The sequence below is a fragment of the Hippopotamus amphibius genome, chromosome 3 (assembly GCF_030028045.1).
Source record: "Hippopotamus amphibius kiboko isolate mHipAmp2 chromosome 3, mHipAmp2.hap2, whole genome shotgun sequence".
NCBI classification, from domain to species: domain Eukaryota; kingdom Metazoa; phylum Chordata; class Mammalia; order Artiodactyla; family Hippopotamidae; genus Hippopotamus; species Hippopotamus amphibius.
The window spans coordinates 52340561-52368344 of NC_080188.1; the positions used below are offsets into that span (position 1 = coordinate 52340561).

Consider the following 27784-nt stretch of genomic DNA (forward strand, 5'->3'; position numbering starts at 1 on the left):
GTGAGCACATGCATACCAGCTGCTACTCCCACTGGGGCCACTTCAGCCTTCAGACTGTGGGCAGCTGACTCCTTCAAGCGTTACACCAGGTAAGCCTGAACACCTTCATGTACTTCATCCTCAGTCCTATTTATGAGCAGGGAAATGCCTTCCAGTTGTCGGGGAAGGGCATCTTCCTCTGGAGGAGGGCAGACAGGCAGCAGATGCAAAGCCCCCCTGCGCATCACCAAGAAAATATAAACCCCACTAATAGGACTCAAGTAACATTCTCTTTTTGACCCTCAATATTCTGAGTGGACAGTTCATTCTTCCTGAGTGTCTCCATTTAATTTATACTCATAAATATTATAAAATGACTTCTGAATCAAAAAAGTATACTTGATAGTTAAAGACAGACTGAAATAGAATTAAGCTCTTGATGGAAAACAATCCATTTTGGATCTGAATTAAAAAAAAAATCCGTCTAAGAAGCTCAGAGGATGAGCTACCACTGCTGGTTTGGAACCTAGCATTTAGATGCTTCATGTGCCAACCCGGTGTTTATTAGTTTCTCTGAGTCACCCTCCCTCTAATTCCTTATTCCGCAATGTATGATCTTAATGGCTTTTCTTCTACTTTGTCTTAGAGCAAGTTAAAAGTACAAATTAAACATGGCAACACAGCCACTATATTCTTCTTAACCTTTTTTTAACTTCAGGATTTACCCTTTAATATTCGTGTAGGTATACAAATAGTAAAAATAAAAGAAAAACAGAAGTTGATGTACCTTAATTTATCGTTACATTTGGTCTATACCTGGACTCACCTTGACCTGGCATGATAAGAACAAAGGACTTTCTGTTCCTAACCACCAAACAGATGAGAGAGTAATGGAAAACATGACAGAATTCACAGAGGAATGAAGAGTTGTTTTACCAGTTTTTATCCAGGAGTGTCCCCCTGCTCTTTGACTGAATTTGAACTCTGGTCTTGTGAAATCTATTTGTTTTGGCTGAAATTTGTAATCCAGCTAAGGTCAGTGTTAGTCTGAACATTAAGAATTCAGCTTAATATTAAACCTTGAAATGGAGTGAGAGGATTCACACTTTCTTGGTTCCTTTTTTTTTTTTTTTTGGCTGCATCAGGTCTTAGTTGCAGCAGTGGGATCTTCGTTGTGGCCTGCAGGATCTCTCTCTAGTTGTAACGTGTGGCTTTTTCTCTCTAGTTGTGATGCACAGGCTCCAGAGCACGTGGGCTCTGTAGTTTTCAGCACACAGGCTCTCTAGTTGAGGCATGAGGGTTCAGTAGTTGTGGCACATAGGCTTAGCTGTCCCGCAGCATGAGGGATCTTAGTTCCCCGACCGGGGATCAAACCCATGTACCCTGCATTGGGAGGCGGATTCTTTACCACAGGACTACCAGGGAAGTCCCACTTGGTTACTTTTTAAAGGTACCATGCACACTCTTGAAATGTCGATTTGAATTGTGTTAATTTAGTGAAAATCATGGGGCAGATGCAGGTGTGTACCTGCTTTTTGTAATCTAATGTTAGTCCAGTGCATGTGTCCTGATTTTGAGCATCAGAATTCTCATACACTCTGACAACGAATTTGATTTGAAAATAGTCTACAGTCAAAGCAGCTGTAAACTGCAGCTATACCCATTTGCTTCAGTCTCCTGAAGTGTGTGTGTGTACAAATAAAAATGAAAATGACTAGAAGGAAGCTACAACAATCAAGACAGTGTGATATTGGCAAAAGAATGGGGGGAAAATCAATGGAACAGAATAGAGAGCCCAGAAACAGACCAGCACAAATATATCAACTGGTCTTTGACAAACTGGCAAAGGAGCAATACAATGGAGCAAAGATAGTCTTTTAAATGGTGCTGTAACTGGACACCCACACGGGAAAAAAGTGAATCTAGACACAGACCTAACACCCTTCATAAAAATTAACTCAAAATGGACCTAAATGTAAGATGGAAAACTATAACATGCCTAGAAGATAACATAGGAGAACACCTGGATGACCTTGGGTATGTCAGTAACTTTTTAGATACAGCACCAAAGGCACCAATCCATGAGAGAAAGAATTGATAAGCGGGACTTCACTGAAATTAAAAACTGCTGCTCTGCAAAAGACAAGGGAATGAGAAGACAAGCCACAGACTGGGAGAATACATCTGCAAAGAACATACCTGATAAAGGATTGTTATCCAAAATATACAAAGCATGCTTAAAACTCAACAATAAGAAAACAACTAGTTTAAAAAATTGGCCAAAGATCTTAACAGACACCTCACCAAAGAAGATATACAGATGGCAAATAAGCATATAAAAAGATGCTTCACATCATATGTCATCAGGGAAATGCAAATTAAAAACAACGAGATATCGGCACACACTGATTAGAATGACCAAAACCCAGAACACTGACAATACCAAATGCTGGTGAGGGTGTGAAGCAAGAGGAGAATGGAAAATGGTACAACCCATTTGGAAGACAGTCTGGCAATTTCTTACAAAACTAAACATACCTTACCATACGATCCAGCAATCATGCACCACATGAAAACCAGTACGCAGATGTTAATAGCAACTTTATGCATAAGTGCCAAAACTTGAAAGCAACCAAAATGTTTTTCAGTAGGTGAATGGATCAATAAACTGTGGTGCATCCAGACAATGGAATATCATTCAGTGCTAAAAAGCAATGAGCTATGAAACCATGAAAAGACATGAAAGAAATTTAAATGTATATTTTTAATATGAAAAGGCTACATGCGCTATGATTCCAACTCTGTGACATTCTGGAAAAAGCAAAGCTATGGAGGCAATAAAAAGATCATTGGTTGCCAAGGAATAGGGAGTGGATGAACAGACAGACAACAGAAGATTTTTAGGGCAGTGAAACTACTGCATAATACTATATGTTGTTGGATACATGTTATCACGTTATTATACACTAAGAACCAGCCCTAAGGTAAACTATGGACTTTGGGTGATTATGATGTGTCAATATAAGTTCATCAATTGCCTGCTCGTACAACCGCTTTCTGCAAACATTTCCCATGAGAAGCAGGGTGAATTTATGATAACTGGGCTTGTTGAGACTACGCACAACTCCTCCTGCCAAGCCTGAGAGTTCGAGGTCAGTGACTGAGCCGGTATGATGGAATTTCCTCCATAATAAGATAAAAAGCCAGAATCTGTTGTCTTTAGAAGATAGTAAGCACTCGCTTTTCCTGCTTAATGGGGCCTTGGAGGTCAGGTTCAAATAGACATTTCTATTCAAAAAGATGGATTCTGCCAGAGCAATTTCACATTAATAGATACAAACAAATTGCCTTTCAACAAGGGGAAAGGAAATGAGTACTGAGAGAGCTGGTTCAGATACAAATTTTTACAACAGTCCAGAGAGCCTTGATCCAATTACTTGAGTGGGTCAGTGACTACTTGTTGACATCCTTGCATAATTTTTTCCTTTAATTTACTGTAAAAATTGCTTCAAGTGTTGCTCATACATATGCAATAACATTTATGTAATTATCATCATTTAGTTCCAGCCCTGTATTTCAAACCTTGTTAAACCAAACAACTTAACCCAAAACATCAATTCTGTTTTGCAAGAGCTTTCTATGTTAAACATTAATGATTGTTCCACAGTGTTGGCCACTGGCTGTGCTGGAGGTGTGTGCTTCCTGTAACTATTCTCCTCTCCCTCCTGGATACATGGGAAGCCCTCCCACATCTCTTGATGGACTTGTCCTATTTCTTCCATTGCTCAATAAAGTAGGAATGGCAGGTGCTAACTTAGAAAAGAAATAGATCAACCTCCATTAGAGATGCTCCTGGGAGTCCTTCCCAGATCACTCACTGCCTTCTATTCTCAACTGGACTTTGCTAAATATTGGTTTCATTTTTTCCTCACAAGCCTACTCTTGACTCTTAGCACTTAGTGATGATATTTAAACTCTTGAGTTAACTCTCAACTCCCCCTCAAGGACTCATCTCATTCCCCAAATAAAAGATGTCCATTGATGTCTGCTCACACCATGTTTGGAGGGAAATTTTCCCACCCTCAGTCCCCAATATCTAAGCCACTACACTGTGTATGCACAATCCCTTTTCTTTATTTCCCTCCTCCTACCATCCAGGCTTCAGGTACTTAAGCTAATGGTGAGAACCTGCACTAAGCTAAGCCTTTGGTTTGCTGGTGTTAAAAAGAAGATGAGCTGGGATGACTAAGTTCTCTGTCTCCTAAGTGATATGAATTGAAGCTGAAAAAAGCCATGAAGCATGGTTCATGGCAAGCCAAAGGCACATGCTATCCAAAATTATAAGGCAGCAGAAACTATGAGTAAGCAAAAAAAGCCTCATAGCAAAGAAAATAAAACATGCAGACACGTGGAGATGGGTCCAAAAAGAGGAGAGAGAGAAAGAAGGTGAGTGAGTGTTCTTTATTATCCCCTAGCGTTGTACCATGAGAGCTGTTCAGTTTTAGTTCTAAAGAGAGTACTAAATCAACATACACCCCAACAACAAACACTTCCCCCCAGGTCACCTTGAGAAGGTCAATCAGAAAAGACAAGTCAACGGCCAGACCCTATTGGCCCTGGCAGCTTCCATGCTTTACTCCACCCCACTTGGCAACTTGACCATTGTTGGAAGAGGTCATGGAGAGGACCTGACCACTGATTGACCTGTGAGCTGAACCCAAGAAATCGGAGGCTCCCCACCCCCTCTCCTGATTCTTGAAATGTCCTGACCACTGTTCCCACAGTCAAAGCTACTTCAAGAATGCAGCCTTGAGAGAGCAATGTGTTGATGAGAACATCTGGACTGTGCACATGGCTGAACCCTGTTAACATGGGCCTCTAAATAAACTTTAAGATTCTGGCGGGCAGGTATGGAGATCTACTCATCTCACAGCCACCCAAGACACACCTCTGTGTTAGTTCTCTTGCTTATTAAAATTACCACCTACCAATGTGGAGTGGTCCGCCTCTGTCTTCAGTCTCTCCCTGACCTCCCTGTCTGGGGCCAGCTTCTAATTTCATCTGGGGAGCTCCCTGGGTTGTGAATCAACAAACATGTGGAGGAGACTGAGGACAACTGTGCTGGAAACCAGGAACAGAAGGGAGATCTTTACTGATTCCCATCTCCAGGAGGCTATGAAACAAGCCTGAGAACTACTATTTTCAATGAAATGAGATGAGATAAATGGCAATAGAGATTCTCAAAGTGAGCATGAAGGATGACAACTCACATCAGCACCGCAGCCAGGGGGTCAGTCCCCACGTTCCTTACCCTCAGTGCGTTGAGTCTGTCCTTATTGCTAGGCTTCCAGCCTCAGTTTCCGAGTTTCAGGCCTAGAGACCCCATGGGACTTAATACTCTGCAGTGAACCCGGACTGCTTAGCCGGTGCTTGATGATACCCTATCTTGCTTGCCAGCATCGCTGCCCAGGAACTGGACCATGACGTCTACTTTTTCTCCTCCCTCTCAGCTTCCCATGGCTAGTGTTCTTCCCTGAAAAGTCTAATTGCTCATATCAAGCCACACAAATATTAACTGACCATTGAAAGACTTGCTACCTCAGAGTTTTGTACTAGCTGTTCCCTCTGCCTGGGACACTTTGTTCATCCATCTATCCATCCATTCAGCAAATCAAGGAGACAAAAGATACAGAAAAGAATGACCCTGAGGCTCTTCCCCATATTTCTGCAATGTTTACTCCCTTACTTCTTTCAGGTCTCTGCTTAAATGTCACCTAGGACAGAAGCGTTACAGGTTGATGGTATATTAAAATGAGAATTTGTCCATCACTCTCTCTCTCTTTATTTTGCTTTATTCTTTTTCATAGCACGACAGTCATCCTCTGACAGAGCTTCTCATTATTTTTGTGTTTTTCCTGTCTCCCCCATTGGTGGGTGAGCTCTGCAAGAGGGAGAGAGAAATTGACAGATTCAGTACTATATTTCCAGTGCCTGAGACAGCAAATGGCACATAGTAGGTGCTCAATAAATATGTGTTGAGTGAATGAATTCAGGGAAAGTCTCCTAGAGGAGATGAAGCCTGTGCTGGATCATAAAGGATTTTCATGTAAATACAGGTGGGAAAGGCACCCTCAGTGCAGGGAACAGCATTTGCTAAAGCTCAGAAGCGAGAAACAAAACAGTGTACAAAGCCATGGAGTATGAACAAAGTGGTGCAGACGCATATAATGGAGCTGGAGTAAGGTGCAGGGCATAGGGTGACTAGAGGCAAGTCCGGAGAGAATGGCGAAGTTATTAGAGCCTTGTATGCCATCCTAAGGAGCATGGGCTTTATTTAATAGGTAAAATGAGTGCCCACTGAAAAGGTTAAAGCATATATTTGGATTTTGTAATTCTAAGGTTTTCCCTCAAATTTCCAGCCCACTGTGTACATCTATCCTCTCTCAGTTATTGAATTAAACACTAATTTTGCAGATGTGATTAAGGACCCAAGTCAGTTGACTTTAAGATAAGGAGGTTATCCTAGGTGAGCCCAACCTAATCAGGTGAGCCCTTAAAAGGCACTGAGCTTATCTGAGCAAAAGAGGTTCAGAGCATGAGATAAATCTGATGTGAGGAAGGTTCTCCACTGCTGGAGCGGCCATGTGAGAAGGAGTGGGAACGGTGCGCAGGAGCTGCGAGTGGTCCCTGGTTGATAGGCAACAGGAAAATAGGAGCCTCAGTCCCGTAACAGAAAGGAACTGAATTCTACCAGCAACCTGAAGGGGCTTGGAACAGGATCTTGAGTTCCAGATGAGAACATAGCCAACCAACACCTTGATTTCAGCCTGGTGAGCTACTGAGCAGAGAATCTACTCCGTCCCTCCAGCACTGTGAGCTCACAAGTGGGTGTGGTTTAATGCCATCACATTCCTGGTGTTTTGCTCTGTTGAGCAGAAAGCAAACACAGGCTTCTGCTGGACTGGGTGGAAAACAGCTTTGCAAGGATTAAGGCTAGAGACGGGGAGACTGTGAGGGGATTGCTGCAGTTTTGCAGACGTGGGCTGAATGCCCAGAATCGCAATGAGGCCTTCCCTGCTGAGCTGAGCTCACCATTGCCTATGAACTTGGTGCTGTAAAACAGCAACTTGGGAGGAGGCTACTTTCCATGGACTGGCTGGCTTCCCCAGTTTCTCCATCTTCCTGCCAACAAGGGGCACTGGGTCCCAACAAGTTTCCTGTCCCAGCCTTTCTGAGTTGTGAAAATTAGTCATACTTCTTACCAGTAGCTTCCTTCTGGAGGCATGGACATATAGCAGCAGTTCTCATCCCTGATGGCTTAGGACAATGATCTAATGAGCTTTTAAAAATAATGATAGCCAACAACCCCTCAGAGCCTCTCATTTAACTATGTCTCACTTGCTATTTTTTGCTTGTTTTTGCAATGTTCCCAGTGATTCTAATGCACAGGCATGGTTGAAAACAGCTGAAATAAAATAGACCTCAACTTGAAAGTGTAGGATTTAAGGAATAATAATAAAATATCATTCTCTCATTTATCTTCATAATAGCATGATAAACTCTTCTTCCTCTTCTCTTCCTTCTCCATTCAACTCTACTGGTAAGGAAACTATCATCACCATCACCATCACCACCATCATCATCACCATCATCATCACCATCACCACCATCATCTTATTATTATTATTATGTGAAGTTTGATTTGCTAATTTAACACTTTATTATGTAAGTGATTTCAGATAGTTGATGAGGAAACAAAGGCTCAAAAAAGTTCAACAAATTGCCTTAAAATCATAGAGTTATCGTGGGCTAAGCACAATCTCAAACCCAACTCCATGTCCCAAATTCTTTGTTTTCCATGAAAACATCATCCCATATGGAACTATAATGAACATATTTACTGCCCTTTACATCAGCTACCTTCTACTAATCACTGCCTATGTTCTAGGCTACAAAGTACGTTTCTGATTTCATTTGATCCTTATATTGATGCTATGTGGTGAGAATCAATGCCTCCATGGTGATAAAACTGAGGTTCAGAATGGTTACAGAACTAGTCCAGGTTCAGACAACAAATAAGTGATTAATTCAGAATAGGTACCAATCTTCTGATTCCAAGTCCAGTGTTCCCAACTGTAGTCATTTGATCTTAGAGACAGAAGACTCTGGCAAAGGCAGAATATCCTTGAAAAGGATATGGAAAACTTGAGTCCAAATAAAGTAATGAAACCAATTCCTGCTCTTTCTTCAAGTTTCTCTTCCATAACTTGAAGTACTCTTATAAATTCTCCAAATGACTCTAAGCTCTCCTTTGCCATCTGAACAAGTAGTGGCAGGTTGCACTTTGCGACAATTCTTGCTAATGGCAACAGTGCAGTCCTTCCCAGAGCAGTGATCCTGATGAGAGACCATATTCCAGAAAAACCACACAAATACACAGACACACATTTACACACTCATGAACATGAATGAGACACACAAGGCAGCCACACCCCCAAAAGTTCATCGTGATTATTCTGGGAGGTGAGTGATCTTTCTAAATCTCCTTCTTTTCTTATTGTCTATTTGTCTTTCTAATTTTTGTACAGTAAGCATGTAATAATTCATTAAAGTTAACAAATGATGGGGAGAGAGAAAATGATAGTCTTTGAAATTCCTTATTTTACCCCTGCCTTATCTATCCCACTGTCATGTATTAGTATCCAACCCCACTCCTCCAAAGTTTGCTTGCTGTTGGGCCCAAATAAACTCCCTCCTAACTACTGCTGTATTCATTCATTTATGATTATAGCCACATGCTTCTACTGACTGCCTATAAATGCCCCTGGCAATAGAAAGGTAAGTCATACTCTCTCTTTGTCCTCAAGAAATTTGCATCTAGGTACAAACCCAATTCATGGGCTTTTGTTGTACAACTTAAGGATTAGAGTGTAAGGAAGAAGCAACTCCATTCTCCACTTTTCATCTTGAGAATCATGTCTTCATGGGTCCATTATCTTTAGCCTGAAAGAGTCTGCATCTGGCAGGTGCTACATTATGGGAAAGTGGCACAAGTCTGTCTAGAAACAGCATGTAATATTAATGCAAAGAAATAGAGATAATGCGAGTGGTGGAAGACTAGACTTACATTTGTGGGTTTTAAGTAGGGTGACCTTAGCATTTACTGTTCAAACCTTTGAGATACTTTTGAGAATGGAAAGAGGTGGCATTAATTGTTATCCTGGGACAATACACATAAACCCTAAACTTTCCAAGAAAACTGGGACCTATGTTCACCCTCATAAGGAACTAAGGAAGGGTGTCATGACTTACTTATTTATTTATTTATTTGGTTGTGCTGGGTCTTAGTTGCAGCAGGTAGGCTCCTTAGTTGTGGCACAAGGCTCCTTAGTTACAGCTCATGGGCTCCTTAGTTGTGGCATGCAAACTCTTGCAGCATGCCTATGGGATCTAGTTCCCTGACCAGGGATTGAACCCAGGCCCCCTGCATTGGGAGCGCAGAGTCTTATCCACTAGACCACCAGGGGAGTCCCATAACTTTTTTCTATTGAGATGACTTGTCAGAAAATCAAGGGTATTTACTCAGACCCTTCTGGTTCATTTTTGCGACAATGCTGAAATAATTTCCACTCATGTGGCTTGTACCATTCCTCACAAAGATGGACCACGTGTCTGATGAGTTTGCCACGTTGATACCAGGACAGTTCCATTAGCTCTGCCTTTCCAAGGGCTCCCAGTTTCTCACCTGCACCCTAGGTGCTCAGGGATTTGCTCCCCTGGGTCCTCTGTTTCTTTCTTCCTTTTTTTTTTACATTAATAATTTACTTATTTATTCATTTCTGGCTGCATTGGGTCTTTGTTGCTGCGTGCAGGCTTTCTCTAGTTGTGGCAGCAGGGGCCAGTCTTCATTGTGGTGCGTGGACTTCTCATTGTGGTGGCTTCTCTTATTGCTGGAGCACAGGTTCTAGGTGCACGGGCTTTAATAGCAACCTCAGTAGTTGTGGCTCATGGGCTTAGTAGTTGTGGCTAGCAGGCTCTAGAGCACAGGCTCAGTAGTTGTAATGCATGGGCTTAGTTGCTCCACAGCACGTGGGATCTTCCTGGACCAGGGCTCAAACCCATGTCCTCTGCACTGGCAGGTGGATTCTTAACCACTGCACCACCAGGAAAGTCCCCTGGGTCCTTTGTTTCTGCAGCTGCTCTTCCAACAGTACAGCTGCTGGGCTTCCCTCGGCCTCCCCAGTGTGATGGCAGAGCTGGCCCAACTGCAGCTGCAGAAACGTAGGTAAAAGGCTCCCTGGAGCTGGCTGGTGGGGAAAGTGCAGTGGCTCAGGCTTTGCTGCTAGTCTGGAGTCCTCCCAGTTGCTGCAGAATACGATTTAGGGGCGTAATGAGGGAGCCCTGTCGTGTTCACTGCATGCAGGCTTCATTGGTGCAGAATTTCACTCGGCAGATGAACACAGACAGATGCACGTTTCCTCCACCGATGAAATATTAAACATGACAGGTGCGTTACCCATCAGGAAAGCTGCATACAAAATGCTTGTGTAACCCACGAGGTTCTCCTTACTCCACCTCCCCTACTTCGCTGGGTTCTGGGAGGTAATATTCCTCCTGCAACTCTGTTCAGGTATTCAATTCCAAAAGTTATGGCCAACGGTATCCTTGGGAAGATAATTTAAAGGCTTTTGGCTTTAAATTAAGAATCCATTAAGATAATAAAATGTTTTCTTCGAGTTTATTGTTATTCTGCCTAAGGGATCCGTGGGGGAACACAGGATAAAAACTATGAGGAGGAAGATTCCCGTCACTATGGAAACAGATTCATTTATTTTTATGGGCTGATTTCTAATTCCTCTCCCTCTGCAAAGCTCCCACTAACTTCTGATGCTAGGAGATTATGCTCACTCTGAGGACATTTTGCCGCTTCAGGTGATATTTTCTGTTTCTTTGGGGAGGGGAATTATAGAGAAGGAAGCCTCAATAAAGAGCCAAGATGCATAAGAATACTTTCCAAAGGGTCGACTCCAATCAGCTAGTCAATTGATTGGAGTGAAGAGGCCACATTCAGAATTCACCACCAGTGGAGGGAAATACAGCCCCCTAACAGGTACCAGCTTGACATCAGCCCTTAAAAATGCAGAACACACACACATACAGAGTTCAGGAAGCATACCTCCTGCATGAAATTCTATCTGTTGGCTATGTTCAGCCTGGAACTTATTGATGTATCATAACTATGTATAGATTTCATCACAAAGGGTAGCATTCTTAAGAAACCACAATTTGTTTCATGTCAATTATTTTTTTAACTTCTTGGGTCTCATTATTTGCAGAGTTTATGTTCTTTAAGGGAATGCCAGATTCTACCTCTTATGAGCTCGTCCCTATTCCCCCATTAGTAAAATGGCAATAGTGATAAACAGCAACTTCCAGGAACAAAGGAGCGTTGTGACCGATATTTGCTATTACGCTAAACTCTCAGTCTGAAAAATGCTGGGGATGTAAATAGCCTGCTGATGATTGAACTCAATCTGCTTGCTCGTTTATCTGCATGGCCGGCCATTCACTGTGCTGCGTGATCCCACACGCTGTGAGGATGGTCAATCACAGATCTCTGTATCAGAATCTGTTCAAGGTTCTGAAATGAAGACCCAAATAGTACCCGCAGAACTGGTGGAAAGACCGGTGGAGCAATTCACCCATCAAGTCCGACTGCACATCTACCACTCCCCTCTCAGGAGGCTCCAAAGTGAACCATCAGTCCTGGAAAGCCACGGGAGCTAAGCCAGCAGAATCATGATTCAGCAAGTTGGGGTTCAGGTAGAGTTCAGTGCAATGTGCGTGTGTGTGTGTGTGTGTTTGGCTGTGGGTGTATAAAGGTCATGGGTGTGCTGAAAGGTTCCCTTGGGTGTGGCAAAATGTTCCCTGTATAATATTTAGTATAGAAATCAGACTATTTTAAGAACTGGTTCTAAAATGTCTGAATGTTGTGGTTTCACATTGCCAAAGCTTTGACATCAGAAGACACCTGGATGTTTGGATGGATTTCTTCATCATTATGTTTGACACATGCTGTTCTTTGCTTATTTCAGTGAAAATATGCACATAGCCCTTCAGGGGGCTGTTTATCCCCTGCTTACCTGCCTCCCATCCAAGGAACTCTAAATGATACTGAAAGTGGGATGCAGAGTTAATTAAAAATATGTATAAAAGAAGACCAAATAAGTAAACCTGCGACAAAAGAGTACATGATGTAACACCTTATGTTCCAAGGACACATTTTCCAGAGCAGGGGAAGGTGATGTGTATTTTAGGGTTTTGGTGAAAGCACTGGTATCCTTCTGAATTAGAAATAAAAGCTTAGAGATATACATATAATAGAAATATGGAATGATGACACTAAAATCTTCATTTCACAACAATAACCATATACTAAGAGATATACGCAAGGTGCTGTGCAGAAGGCCCTTGCTCACAGTGACCTTATAGTCTAGTGGAGGATGCAAACAAAAACAATGACTCACTGGAAAGAGGAAGCGGGAAGGAGGTGCCTAAGGTGATGCTAAGATTCTTACTCGAGTGACTAGCAAGAAATATAGGAGGATGAATAATTAAATATTTTCCCAAATATTACAAAAGCAACATATGCTCCGTCCTCGTGGCTGCTGCCCTGCCCAGGGAAACAATACTAACAGTGTGCTGAATATCCACCTACTGCTTTCCTCGTGTCTATTCAAGCACGCAAACACACATACACGTATAGGGCTTTTCTATATTTACTTTGTACAATAATTAGATAATATTATCTAACATAATAGATAATACTATATACATATTACTTTGCAAATTGCTTTTTGACTTCAGAATACATCATGGACATCTTTTCACAGCAAATAGCTATGTAACAGCTCTAATTCTCTGTCACCTATCCTCCTCAATGCGCATTCAGTTTGTTCCCAAGTTCCCAACACGACACACAACAAACATCCTTACATAAATACTCTTATATAGAGATGTGCTTCGATTTCAATAAGAGAACCCAAAAATGGGATTGCTGGGTTAAAGGGTATATGTCCTTTTCATCATAACTGAGTGAGTCTTCCAGATTTCTTTTGGAAGAATGTGAAGCAATGTTTGACCTACTAGCAATAAAGGGAAATTCTGAGCAATTGTGAGGAGTGGGGGCCTGGGAGGTACAGGGGAAAGAAGGGACTATAGTTCAGTTTGATTGTTGACTAATTAAGTCTAAGATGCCTGCTGGACATCTGCGTGGTGATACCCAGCAGGCAGCGAGATGCTCAGCTCGGACAGAAAGGATCTAAGTGTGAGTGAGGACACAGGAGTGGATGGAATCACTCTGGGGAAGAGGATGGAGCAGAGAAGGGCAGTGCCTATAGATCCTAAGGCAATTTCCCCATCACAGAGCTGAGTGGAAAAATTAGGAATTAGCGAAGGAGGCTAAGGATGTGTCAAGAGGTAGAAGAGAAGCAAGGAGAGTGTAGGCTACGGGAAGTACGAGGAAGAGACCGTTTCAAGAAGCAGGGTGTGGACTATGGCACCAAATGCTGGGCAAGACCTGTAATCACAGTGACCTGGACATTCTCTTCTTATACCTTATAGTCGGGCACAGAAATAGGAACTCCGACTTCCTGGTTTTCTAAAAAATCTCATCTGTGTCAAGTCTAACGAACAGAGTGATACATTAAATATCCTTCCTCCAAAAACCATTCCAAGGCATCACAGCTATTGGCAAAGCTGCCTGTGAGTTGGAACATGGACACATTTCAGTTTCCTCTCATTTCCCCTCCCTCTGTCCTTCTTGTGAACGAAGTGCTGGCAATCACAGAATAAAAGGCCCTAAATCATTCACTTAGCAGGAACACAGCCTCTAAATTATCAAAAGCTGATTACATCAGTGCTGACAGACACAGGCTATAATGCCGAAATCTCCCTCTCATCAGCTTCTGTCTCTGGACCGTGGAAACAGAGTCCTCACCTTCCTGTCATCCACAGTCCTCTTGGTGACAGGCGCTAAATATGTCTGTGCAACACATCATGTAATTATCCACGTCATACACCTCCTGACATTGTCCTATGTTCACAGGGGGCATCCAGGACAGAAAGGGATGCTGACAGAAATGGGCACACTTATGTACACACTTAAAGTGTATTTAACCTCTAGCGAACACTTACAAGCCCCCACCTCCACCCACTCATTTCCCTGTATTAAGTGATGACCCACCCTGTTCACGGAGCCACCTTTGGGGGGGACACCTCAGACAAGAATAGCCCTTCCGTGGTACAATGAGGCCCAATCCATGCTGGTGTCACAAGAATGCATGCAGAGGAACGCGAGCTTTCCTACTCTGACCTCATGGAGTCAGGTGACGCCGAGGTATCAGATGCTGCTCCAGACAGGTTTTCAGGAGGATGGTGTTTGCACAACAGTGATAAAGGCTCCCCTGGGAATTGCAAATTCGATTTGACTTACAGCAGTCACACTTGCCTCTAGAGACTGGGAGGATTTGAGCTGCAGGGGAAAAAAAAAAAAAAAACACCACCCAACTCTTTGCAGGGCCTGGAAATGAGTGTGGATTGACAAAATGAAACGGCACAGGAGGCTGGCGTATCGACGGATAATTGCACTCAGGCAGCCAGGGCTGGTCTAGCCCAGAGGAGGAAATATCATTTTGATTATGTTCAGGAGGAGCTATTTATGAGTACAGGTTTCCTGGCTGAGTCAGACTGAATATTGTTCCGGGTTTAAAAAACAAAATTTGGATAAGAATAAACTAAGTTAGGGAAATTCTTTGATCTGGAGCACTTTCAATCCTTTCTGCTGGATGAAGAGTGGTCCTAAAGGAAACGAAAGGCTTCCCATCCTATCACAGATCATTTCCGCCTGCAACTTGGCAGAGGTTTTATTCCATTTTTTGGCAAAGAAAGGCCAGGTTTCCGCCTCTTCACACACCCATCCCTGTCATGCCTGAGTCGTCTTTTTCTTGTGCTTTCTTGGGCCACGTGGCTCACCCCAGTGACAGAGGACACTGTCTTTGTAGGAATGAGGAAGTGAAAGGGCTGTGGGGAGGAGGGGCTGGCACGTCATGAGAGCGGTGATGCTTTTGCATGAGGCAACCAGCAACTCATCAGACGTTGTATTCAGACAGACCTGAGTTCAAATTCCTTTTCAGCCACTTTACCAGGTGCATGACCTTGAGCGAGTTACATAACCTTGTGTAAAATAGGGGAAATCATACCCAAATCTTAGGATTGTGGTAAACATTAGAGAGAAAAAGAAATAAACAAATGAACCCACACAGACATGCTTCATGCCCCTAGCACACAGTAGGCACCGTCACGAGGTAAGAATTATGTTGAGGATCTATGTAATCCTATAAAAATGTGTACGAGTTGCTGATTTCTGAGTAATGAACTGGTTTTCTTTCATGCTAAATGCCAACAGCATTGCTCGAGAAATGTTTCTTCTCTATTGTTTTCCTCATAAAACTCGTAGCTTTTTTCCCTATCAAGTCACCTGGAGGTTTTTTGGGGGTAGGAACCCCACTAGATCCAGTCTGGGTTTTCGTTTAATTGCAGTGAGGTTAGAGGGAATGCGTGGACCAGGAAGCTATTTCTACTTCCTTCTGTGGCCCAGGGCGTCCACATTATGACCGTCGGTCCCATCGTCCGTAGGCCCTGCTGTGGGACCACACGTTCCTGGCCACCTCTCTCATGAAAATCCCTGCCTCCACGCCCACCAGTGCTCGCCTCCCCGCCGAGCCTGGCGCACGCTCCCCCTTAGCGCTGGCCTGGCAGAGGGTCCCAATCAAGAAGGCTGGCTGTGATCAGAGGGCGGCGGTGAGGGGGTAGTACCCACGGAGCCACTCTTGGAAGGGTAAGAGCTAGAGCGGTGAGCCCAGCCCACCCGCTCCACGCCCCACAAACATCTGTGTGGCACCTGGTCCGTGCCAGGCCCAGAACTAGGCATCACAGGCAGAGTGTTGAACAAGCCATCGTCCCTCAGTGTCTAGTCCGGGGCGTAGACACGTGAACTGCATTTATAACATTGCCGTTATTGCCCACGACTGGGGAGATGGAGGGTGCACCGGGATGAGGCCCCTAACCCCAAATGGGGAAGGTCAGCAAGGCTTCCCCCAGGAAGTGAGACTGGAAACCAAGTAGGGGTCAGCCACGCCAAGGAGGCTGGGATGAGGACAGGGAAGGAAGAAGGTTCCCAGCAGACGGAGCAACATGTAGGATGAGCGAGCCGGCAGGGGGGCCAATGCAGGGTCTGTCTGTCGCCAAGAGACAAAGGCTGGGGAAGCAGCGCAGCACAGCAGATCCGAGGATATGGTTTTGTAAGCATACAGGTGTGGGAACAAATTCCAGCTCCATAAGCCTCTCTGTTCCCTCTGTATGACTGCAAGCAAATTACTTAACCCCTCAAAACTTTTTTGTGAAGGATGTTATAACGTCCGCCCCTTGGGATTACTGTGGTAACGAAATACAATAATATATAAAAAATCATCCAGCATCTGGATGCTCTGCCCTGATGCCAAGGAAGCACTCAGTAAGCGCTGGTGGTTATTAACCTCCTGCTTCAGATGGCAGGAATGAGGCTGTGGAGGGAAGATGGTTTGGCTGAGTCCAGATCACAGGGGAAGCTGGAAGGGAAATAAGCACCATGACCAGGTGATGCTGTAACTGCATCCAACCCTCCCCTGACTGCTCTTATGCTTGTTAGCCCAGGATATGCAGACAAGTACACATCAGCCCATTTGAAAGCCCAGGGATGAGACTCAGGCTCAAGGGAATGAATCAGCTTCTCAGTGCGGGGGGTGGGGCAGGGGGGTGCTCTGTTCATATTCTAGGCGGGAAAATTCTTTGTTATGCAGGACTGTCCTTCACACAGCCAGATGTTTAGCATCTCTTGCCCCACCCACTACGTTCCAGTAGTCCCCTTAGTCTCTGTGACAACAATTTTCTAAACACTCACCAGGTGAGACTGTCCACCATTGACAACCAGCTCTCGAACCACGAGTATTTTCAATTTGAAAGCATTTCTCAGCCAAGGAAGACTGCAAACTCTTAGCCTAGAAAAGGTTTAGATCTAGAAAAAGGATCTAGAACTTCAGAGTATTAAGCTCAACTGAAGATAAGTGCTTCAGAGGACATCCATGTTATAAATTAAATGGATAAATACACAGTTCTTCAAAGGAAAAATGAAATTAAATAAATGATATTCATGTTACCTTTCTATCTTCTATTTACCTACAAAGAAGAAATAACCTAAGTAAGGATAGTAAGTTCTCTTTTCTGACGTAGAGTAGACCGATTCCACGTGTCTGGCGAGTACCCACAGAGAACAAAGCAGAAGTTGGCACAAATTATGTGAATGGAGTAATTATAGTTGTCTTTCAGAATTGCCAGCAAATTAATTTCTCAGGCTATTTTAAAGAATTATCCAGGCACTAGCTTCCAAGAAAACAAAACCTAGCATTCATTTCTTACATCATCTCACAAAAATGATTCGAGGCTGATCGGATTTTGTCCATCCTTTTAGTGCCATTACTGGATGCATTAAACATCGTTTCCGCAGATGCCCACCTTGCTCCTCCCTACAGGGAAAGATAAAATACCATAGTATATGTCACGAAGGAGATAATCACTGAACGTCCAACCAGGGGAGGGATCGGTAGATACCAAATTCCATTCCAGGATTACTTTCTACTGTCCATTCTGGGTCCAAATTACCCTCTGCTCTGTTAGTCTGGGGTCCCGAGACCACAACCGGGGCAGCTTGAAGATGTGGAAATCATCTGTGTCTTTAGGGATAAGGATTATTAACTCTGCTCCAAAGCCTGCTGCCACCATCCGCCTCTCAAACACTCAGCAGGCAGAACGGCCCATGAAAGGCAGCCCCATATGCTGCCTTCCCGTCAATGGAGAACGGCTCTGCCCGGCCAGCCTGGCCGCCCTCTTTCAGCTCTGCTCCTCTTCTTTAGCTGAACAAATGAGGACGAGACCCGGAGGGAAGACAATCAATCCCTCTGTTCCTGAGCTTCTAGCCACGTGAGCTTTGCTGTTAAACAAGGTTGCTGTGTTTTACCTTCAGGGCAGAGAAGCAATGTACATTTTCAAAAGGATTTTGGGGTAAACAAGACTGCTAGAGGTCTACTGAAAATCCACAGTGATGAACAAAAAGAATTAAGCACAGTTACCTAGCCACAAACCCTGCCGTTGGTCCAGCCGGGTTATCATTAAGGCAGGAATGCTGAGAGAGAAAGAGAGAGAGAGAGAGATGTTTGGGGAAATGTGTGACAGTAAGTGTTGTGGGCACCACAGCTGTGACCTCAACCCAAATATCCACCTTTTGCATCTTTTCTTTTCTTTCTTGGAAAAGTGAAAGAAAAAAAACTGGTAGTTTTGTCATCACTAATTTTTAATGTGAAATATAAAGTCTAAATCAGATCAAATATTTAAAAGGCAACAGTAGATCACTTTAAATGTTTCCATGGAATAAAATAAATCTAACAGAGGAGAATGGTAGCAGCAACTCCTGTAAGTTTTCCCAAACTTGGATTATTTTCTCATTCAACAGATAAAGCAGCATAAGACTAGACATATAAATTCCTGACAAGGGTGCCAAAACAATGGCATGGGGAAAGAATGGTCTTTTCAACAAATGGTGCATATCCATTTGCAAATTTGAAACTGGACTCCTTCCTCACACCATAGACAAAAATCAACTCTAAATGGACCACAGACCTAACTGTAAAAACTAAAACTATTGAAAATCTTAGAAGAAAACATAGGAGTTAATTTTGACGACCTTGGGTTAAGCAACATCATCTCAGGTGCAATATCCCGAGGAACAAAAGTAAAAACAGATAAATGAGACTTCATTAAAGTTATAAAAAAGGACACCATCAAGAAAGTGGAAAAATGAACCACAGAATGGGAGAAAATACTTGCAAATTACACTCTGATAAGGGATTTGCATCCAGAATATATAAAGAACTCATACAACTCAACAATAAAAAGACAAATAACCCAATTTTAAAATAGGCACAGGATTTAAATCGGCAGTTCTCCAAAGAAGATTTACAAATGGCAGTAAGGACATGAAAAGATGCTCAACATTATTAGCTATTAGAAAAATACAAATCAAAACCACAACAAGATACCACTTCATACCTACTAGGATGGCTATAATAAAAAACACAAACAATGACAAGTACTGTCAAAGATATGGAGAAACTGGGACCCTTATACAGTGATGGTAGCAATGTAAAAAAGTACAGGTGCTGTGGAAAACAAAATGGTAAACAGAGTTAACACATGACCTAGCAATTCCATTCATGGGTATAGACCCAAGGGCAATGAAAACATATGTCCACACAAAAATCTGTATGCAAGTGTTCATGGCAGCATTATTCATAAAAGCCCCAAAGTGGGAACAACCCAAATGTCCATCAGCTGAGAAATGGATAAGTAAAATGTAGCATATCCATTCAGTGGAATATCATTACTCGACCATAAAAAGGAAGTAAGTACTGATTTCACAAATGGGAAAACTTAAGTTTAGAGAGATTGCGTCCCTTGTGCAAAGTCACTCAATCTTCAAGGGGCTGAGCTAGCTTTAGATCACTGGTCTGTCTCCAAAGTGGATGCTCTTAACCAGTCAGCTTTCTTGTTCCCCATAGGAAAGGGACCATAGATTGCTTTTATTGAAGACCTGCTCTATGCCAGGCACTCTGTATGCATGATCCCACTGCTCTTCACCACACCTCAGTGAGCTCGGTATTATTAGTTCTGACTCTGCAGCAGAGAAATGATGCAAAGGAGGAGTTAAAGGCCTTGCCCAGGTCATAATGCTGGAAATTGGGCAGAGCTGCAATTTGAACCCAGGTCTATCCACTCCCAGAAGCACCATTCTTTCTGCTAAGTCTTGCTGTCCTTGTCATCAGGTTCCCGAGATGATTCTTCAATGTGTCTCAGGGGTCTGCTCTATTTCTTCCTTTCCCACAGACACAATGCTGGCCTGATGTTCGGATAGATAACTCATGCCAGGATTTCTCCATGAATTTCTGGTTGGACTCATTTCCATGAGCTGCACCTTCTTTCCAAATCTGCTTTTCAATCGGCAGCTTCCCCTCTCGAACAGGCCACTTCTATTTATTTATTCTATTTCTCCATCACTTAAGAACACGCGATGCCTATGGAACCAAATCCAAATTTCTCAGCTTGGAATGTGTGAGTTTCCATACTAAATCTGGATGTACACTGGAATCATTGGGAGCTTTGCAAAACCCTGTTGCTCAGGACACACTCCACACCAATTAAGTCAGAATTCCTGGGCATGGGATCCAGGCATCAATATTTTAAAAATCTTCCTAGGCGATTCCAACGTGCAGTCAAGACTGAGAAGCACTGAACAAACCAACTGACCCCCAGCTTAAGCCTGCCTCTAATTGCTAGGCTCTTTTTTGTCCTTCATATCTACCACCTCTGCTTCCACAGTCCTACTCATTGGCTCAGGTTGAATGCCTTCTCCTCTCTTCTCTCATAATTCACCTCTTCACCTGCCAGACCTCAGCCCATCTCCACCCACTCCAGGAAGACTTCGTTGAATATGCTGGCCTCTGAACAAACCCTGTGTCTAAATATTCACTTACGGTCCAGATAATTGAATTGAGAACATGATAATACAATACTTTTCTTGCTCTTTAATTACTTTACAAATATAACTCTATAGTCACTCCAATTGTGTACAATGTTAGTGCCAACATCTTTCCACGTATACTTTGTTATTCCGTGGATGTCCCCTTTTCTGCTCTCTCAGTACCCTGCATCCTTGGAGATTGAACTTGTGCATTTATTCCCTCCCTCTAAAGTCTTATCTGCCCACCCTTGCCCTGTTGCCCTGACTTCAGTGCTACTGCTCTTCATTCCTCCAAGAGAGCTGCCATTTCCACTGCTCCATTCTCTTGCCTTGCCCAGAATTCCTTACCCTCCAATCTGGAAAAATTCTACTTTGTTCATTTTTAAGGCCTTCTTCCCTCTCAACTTGTCCAGGAGTCTTTCCTTGTCAGACAGAACTAATGGTATCTTATTTATTGGTGCTTTACAACACTATTCTTGTTGCACTTCGTTTATACCAGTCATTAGCACTTATCACAATGTATTATAGTTCATAGGCCGCTGCAGATTTTAAATAAGAAAGCATAGCAAATGGGCATGTAACAAAAGAGTGGATCGTTCCAACATAAAACCAAACTTTTGATGCTGTATTTTCCTTATGAGCCTGACAACAAAGTGCTGTTGACTTGAAAGACCATTTTCACGGCTTATGACATTACTGGGCTAGGGATGGTGGGTGGCCTTCGGAAGGCCCTTGCCCAGGACACCTGACATTTTGTGCACACGTCCCGTGTGTAGGTGTGAGCTGGCTTCCTTTCAATAGACGCTGCAAAGAAAGAAAGTGGTGGGGAGGCAAGATGTCCAAAACATGTCCCTCTCTTTGAAGACCAGCACTGATCAGAGATAAAAAGACCTTTGCATGGACGAGGGGAGCAAGCTTGAAAGTGTGATCCCTTAAGCAGGCCCACATAGTAATAGTTTCTTTTCTTTTTTAAGTTCAAATTAAAATAATCTTGCAATCATTCATTTTAAAAAGTCACCAAGAGAAAATGACAAATAAGAATTCCAGACCCAGGATGATCTTATCAATAAGGGACTCCAGATTCCTCCTCTGAGAAACAGACTCTTCTTACAGAGCACTGAGAAGTTAATTACACATTTCAAAATCCAGTTGTGGCATGGCTGCTGCTGTAAAAGTCCATGAGCTGAGTTTTTAAGTTTTGAAATTGCCATTTTCCCATCTCCATACTGATGCATTATAACAAGATAATAGGCAGAGAGGATCAGGAATTCAACATTAAATAAAATGGTGCCCAACAGATCCCCCTTTTATAGCTAAAACTCATTTTTCAGTCTCTTATTCTAAAGTCCCCTTAGAAGATTCCAGATTGAACTCTAAGTTCCTCTCAAGTTCTCACTTCCACACTGATGAACTAACATGCAGATTTTAGAAGAGATCTCAGGTCACACTCCCATCTTGGCACAATGACTTTCCCCTGCTTTAGCCAAAGTTCATCCAAACCCAGGTTTTGTTTAAACAATAATTCACACTGTGTGATGTCATGACTTGTCTATAACATTTCTTCAGCTCTAACCAAGTTATCCCCAGGTGCACAAGTCTTTCGTGATAAAGATGCATATGCATATGAATTGAGGCAGAGTTCCATCAAAGCGGGCTGGGAAGATGAGAAAAGGTGCGGGAATAGGGTTCCTGGGAGAGGTGGGCTTTGGTTTTTTTCTGAAAATGAATGTATTTTGGATATCAGGAGAGAAAAAAGTGATTCTGGACAGTAAGGATGGAATAAATGCAGGCTTGCAGGCTCAGGGAGAGGTAGAAAGGAATTGTTACTGGCAATATGACAGGTACAGGACTTCCCTGGTGGAGCAGTGGTTAAGAATCTGCCTGCCGATGCAGGGGACACAAGTTTGAACCCTGGTCTGGGAAGATCCCACATGCCCTGGAGCAACTAATAAACCCGCGAGCCACAACTACTGAGCCCACGAGCTGCAACTACTGAAGCCGGAATGCCTAGAGCCCACACTCCGCAGCAAGAGAAGTCACCGCAATAAGCAGCCCGTGCACCGCAACGAAGAGTAGCCCCCACTTGCTGCAACTAGAGAAAGCTCTCACACAGCAACGAAGACCCAACACAGCCAAAAATAAATAAATAAATAAATTTATTAAAAAAAAACACGACAGGTACAGCTGGTTGTCTTCTGCTTTGGCTGAATTCTATCCCCCTCAAAATGCATACATTGAAACTCTAACTCCTCCTGCCCAGTACCTCAGAATGTGACTGTATTTGAAGATAGGTCCTTATGAGAGCTGATTAAGTTAAATGGGGCCATTCGGGTGGGCTCTAATTCAACCTGACTGGTGTCCTTATACAAAAAGGAAATCTGTTCACACAGGGAGGCACCAGGGATGCACACAGAGAGAGGAAAGACCACGTGAGCACAGAGCAATGAGATGGCCAACCACAAGCCCAGGAGAGAGGCCTCAGAAGAAACCAATCCTGTCAGCACATCGGTCATGAACTTTCAGCCTCCACAACAGTGAAAAGGTAAGTTTGTGTTGTTTACCAGCCAGTCTGTGGTATTTTGTGATGGCAGCTTGAGCACACTACCAATCAGCCACTCCTCCCTCCTGTCTTCACCTGGCAGAGCCCACCTCCACCACAGGGTCTCCCAACTGCCCTCGGTGCTAAACCACAGACAACTGCACCCATCCTGACACAGAAGGGAAAGTCTACTGGGCGACTCTGGGAGAGGCCTTCTTCTCTCCTGAACAAGAAGAGACAGGTGGGGGGAACGTCCTGCCCAGGACACTGTCCTTCAAGGACATAAGCCCTGGAGTTGTGGTGGCCATCTAGCACCATGAGATGAACACAAGAAAATCACAGAGGGGCTGCTCCAGCACCCTTGACAATCAGCTCTATAACTGCCTTCCTGAGGTTTCTTGTCACGTGAGACAATGACTCCTACTGTCTAAGCCCATTTTAACTGGATTTATTACTTGCTGGGTCCAGTGGGGAGAATGACCTGGCTAATGGAAGAGATCCCATTAGTGAAACCAAGTAGACTCAGGTTTTGGGAAAAAAAGGCCTTTGAAGGTTGTATAGAAAGTAAAATAGAAATGTGGAGAAGAGAAAGAAGAACTAGAAATAAATTTTGAGTCTCTAGACTGGGAGCCTGTGAGAACGGGACTACCTATAAGGGGTATGGGTTACTTTCTCCTCTGGGAGAACTTGTTAGTTTTCTAGCCCATCTGAGTGTGTGGCTCAGTGAGAGGTCAACCGGATAGGAGAGATTGTTTTCTAAAACTGCTGAGCGTGGACCCGGGTCTGGGGTAGCAAGTGAAAAGAGATTTGGAAGGGAATCTTATCAGTGGGCAAGTGGATGCTAATACCTGCTGTTAAAGTTGGTGTACCCACTGCTCACATCAGACCTCGAAGCACAGAAACCTGTGCTTGAAGTATAGTCCCACAAAATTCTGCTATCTATTGCCAGTTTCACAATAATTCAAGTAAAATTCTTTTGAGCTGTAAAAACCTTGTGAGTCTCTAGAAGCTCTGCAGTGACAGTCTGATGGACCTGATGCCTGGACCCAAATCTACCACTAACCAAATCACCTCAGACAAGTCACAACTTCTTTGGATCTCAATGACTTCAGCAACAGAACAAGGGGGTTTGATGAGAACAGTGGTCATATTTTTTTTAGCAGTGGAACTCTTTCTTGAGATAAATCATATTCAAACCCACAATATCTACAGTACTCATAGTTCACAATTATTGCATACTTAGACACTGCCAGGCTTTGTACTAAGCACTCCAGGTAGATAACCTCATTTTTTATTTATTTATTTATATTTATTGGAGTATAGCTGTTTCACAATGTTGTATTAGTTGCTGCTGGACAGCAAAGTGAATCAGCTATACGTATACATATATCCCCTCTTTTTTGGATTTCCTTCCCACTTAGGCCACCACAGAGCATTGAGTAGAGTTCTCTATGCTATACAGTAGGCTCTCATTAGCTATCTATTTTATGCATAGTAGTGTATATGTGTCAATCCCAATCTCCCAATTCATCTCATACCCCCTTCCCTTGGTATCCATACATTTGTTCTCTATGTCTGTGTCAGACAACCTCATTTAAATTCTCACTCTTGCCTTAGAGGAATGGGACAGGGAGGGTGGGGGGCAGTCGAGGGAGGGAGGGAATACGGGGATACGTGTATAAAAACAGATGATTGAATTTGGTGTACCCCCCAAAAATAATAAATAAATAAATAAAATGAAAAAAAAAATTCTCACTCTTAACATTATAAAACAGGAAATGTACTTGCCATTCCTGTTTTATGAATGAGGAAACTGAGGCACAGAGAAGTTAAGAAACTTGCCCAAGATCACACAGCTAGTAGACAGTGGGGATTCTGACTCTGCAGCTTTGGTTCCTAACCTCCAGGCTAAATGCAAGCCCTGTTTGGGGCGGGGGGATGTGTATGTTATTGGGAAAGGGGGCATGTAAGACTGTTAATACAACAGAGTCCAGAAAACTTGGCTTTTCCATGAATCCCTGAGGTAGCTCCATGGCACCCTCCAGAGACCTGAGGAATCACAGAATAAAAACCCACCAAACCATATGATCTTCAAAGCAATAATGTATTAACACAGTAGGCAGAGAAAGGTTATCTGAATGGGTTTTGTGGGGCAAGGGGAGATGTACGACTGGAAAATAAAGCAGCAAATTATGCCATTGTTTTGATTTGTTTTTAGTTACAGTTTTGAATTTATTTTAAATTTCACTTCACACCAATAATCACATGAAGATCACACGCTCATATACATAAAGGAGCAAGGGCTGTAAAAATCTTAAGAACCACTGATTACATAGCTCTTCAGATCTATGAATTTTAATTTCCCTGGTTCTGCCATCTGCTTAGTTTCTGCTCATTCTTACCACTCCTTGTTCAATTTCCTAATCCTGTGTCAGGTAAGGCAGGTCACACACCCTAATCTAGATGGGCACCTGTGTGACAGGCCAACTACTGGCTCCCTGGCTGGGATAATAATCATTGCAAGAGCTAACATCTTTTGTATAAATACGTGCCAGAAACCACAGTAAAGATTTGTACGTACATAAGGTGGTTTAATCTTCACACAATCCCAAGCATCTACTACGTGCTAAGCAGAATCGCTTCCGGAGGCCTTTTCTAACCTCCTGGCCTGAGATAAGTGGCCCTTCTGTGAGCTCTCATTACACCTGGCACACAACTCTAACAAAACAAATAGCTAATCATATCAATTCCGCTGACTCACATCTGCCTTCCTGAATAGAGTATAAGCTCCTGGAGGGAAGAAACTTTGTCTGATACACTCTGTGTCTCTAACACTAGGCACAGAGATTGGCATACAGTAGGCACTCAAGAAATGTTTGCTCAACACTGGCAGACACTTTCACTGAACTACCGCAAATGCTTCCTTAGCCCATCGCTCCTTGGTCACCTCCACTCTGGAGACTGGAAAACTGGGTAACTTAACAGTTTTTCAGAAAGGTTCTGGGAAAGATATTTCTCTTCTGGACACTATAAAGGTGTCTAACAAGAAAGTTCTGTAAGGATAGATGCTTAGAGCTATTGCAGCCATTCTGTGATAATGAGGGAAAGACCAAGAGAATCACAGGAACCCAGAACCAGATCCTTGATGTCTTTGAGCTACTGAACCTTTTCCAGAATCGCCTCTCTCTAAGACTACTTGTTGTGTTAGAAAAATAAACTCTGTTAAAAACATTGAGAACTTCTATTACTTCAAGCTTAAAGCATTTCTTTTTATACAGGAACATTTTGAAATTAATAAAAACTGGTCCCTAACCTTAAAAAAAGGGTCACCATAGTAAATACAGGACACCAGATTCAATATAGGACTTATTAAAAACAATGAGTAATTTTTCAGCATAAGTATGTCCATTCAATTTTGGGACATATTTATATTAAAAATACTTGTGGTTTATTAGAAATTCACATTTAACTGGGTGTCCTGTATTTTTATTTGCTGTATCTGGCAGCTCTTTGTAATAGTAGTAAACAGTTTCTAAGAGTAGCAGAAGAGATGCTTAAGTCAGGGCATTTGATTTAGCAAAGAAAACCACTCCCAGGATGAGATAACACTAGTAACTGTATATTACACGAGCCTTTACAGTTTTCAGAGAACTTTTGTAGACATGACTCATTCAGCAACTAGCTGCTGTTTACATTTTATAAAAATATTCTATCCTAATGGGTTATTTGCCCAAGGTGACATAGTTGGTAAGTAAAGGAGTCAAGATCTGAACTTGGATCTCCAGATTTCTGGTTCCATGCTGTTTCTTTATGATTGAGGTTCTCAAACTTAAACATGCATCAGAATCACCGGGAGTGCTTCACCAAGTAGCAGGTCTGGGGTAGGGCCCAAGAATTTGCATTTCTAACAAGTTTCCAGTGATGCTGATGCTGCTAGTACTGGGACCACAGGTTTTGGAAACCACTGTTTTATACTACACCAAGGCAGCCCTTTTCTAGCAGGACAGTATCAACAATCATCTGTTCTTCTCTTCCTGTTTCCAAGAAGAGAAAAACCTAGATGGTATATCAAAGCCAAATGATGATACATTAATTGCAATGGCCCTCTTTTTCTTTGACTTGCATCACTTGGAGCTTGCAAGTTAAATGCATATGTGGGGAAGCACATGAAAATGAACTTGATACCTTACATTCCACTCTCTCAAACACTGGTTTTTACTCATGGGTGTAGATGCTGCCCAAACAAGCTGGAGGTCTTACTCAAGCATGTGGGAGGTGGGAGTGGGGATTGAGTGTATGTGTGCATGTCTCTGTGTCTCTGTGTGCCGCATTTCTGGAGGGCAGACGGCAAGAAACAAGGGTCACTACAAGACCGCTGGCCTGCAAGTAAGAATCCCCGGCGTCCTCATCCTCAAAATCACGTGTGGGTCAGGGCATGAGACTTGACCCTTTGGATGATAAACCAAGAGATGTCCTTCCTTTATCTGGAGTTGATTACACTCTCCCTCTTTGTTTTCTCCTTTCCTTGGCTCCTTCATACTCCCACAGCAGCCACCCAGCAGACAGAAAGATAAGACTGAAACGGAAGGCAGCAGCCC

The 27784-nt window shown here is 43.0% G+C and overlaps 1 long non-coding RNA gene across 2 annotated transcripts; it reads left to right on the plus strand.

The window, feature by feature from the left end:
• LOC130849023 (uncharacterized) lies at positions 1 to 27784 on the plus strand. Of its 2 annotated transcripts, none has more exons than XR_009052656.1 (3): positions 1 to 89; positions 23038 to 23189; positions 27735 to 27784. It is a non-coding gene; the product is annotated as an uncharacterized LOC130849023 (long non-coding RNA). The 2 variants fall into 2 exon arrangements; XR_009052657.1 differs by lacking the exon at positions 1 to 89 and adding an exon at positions 11669 to 11802.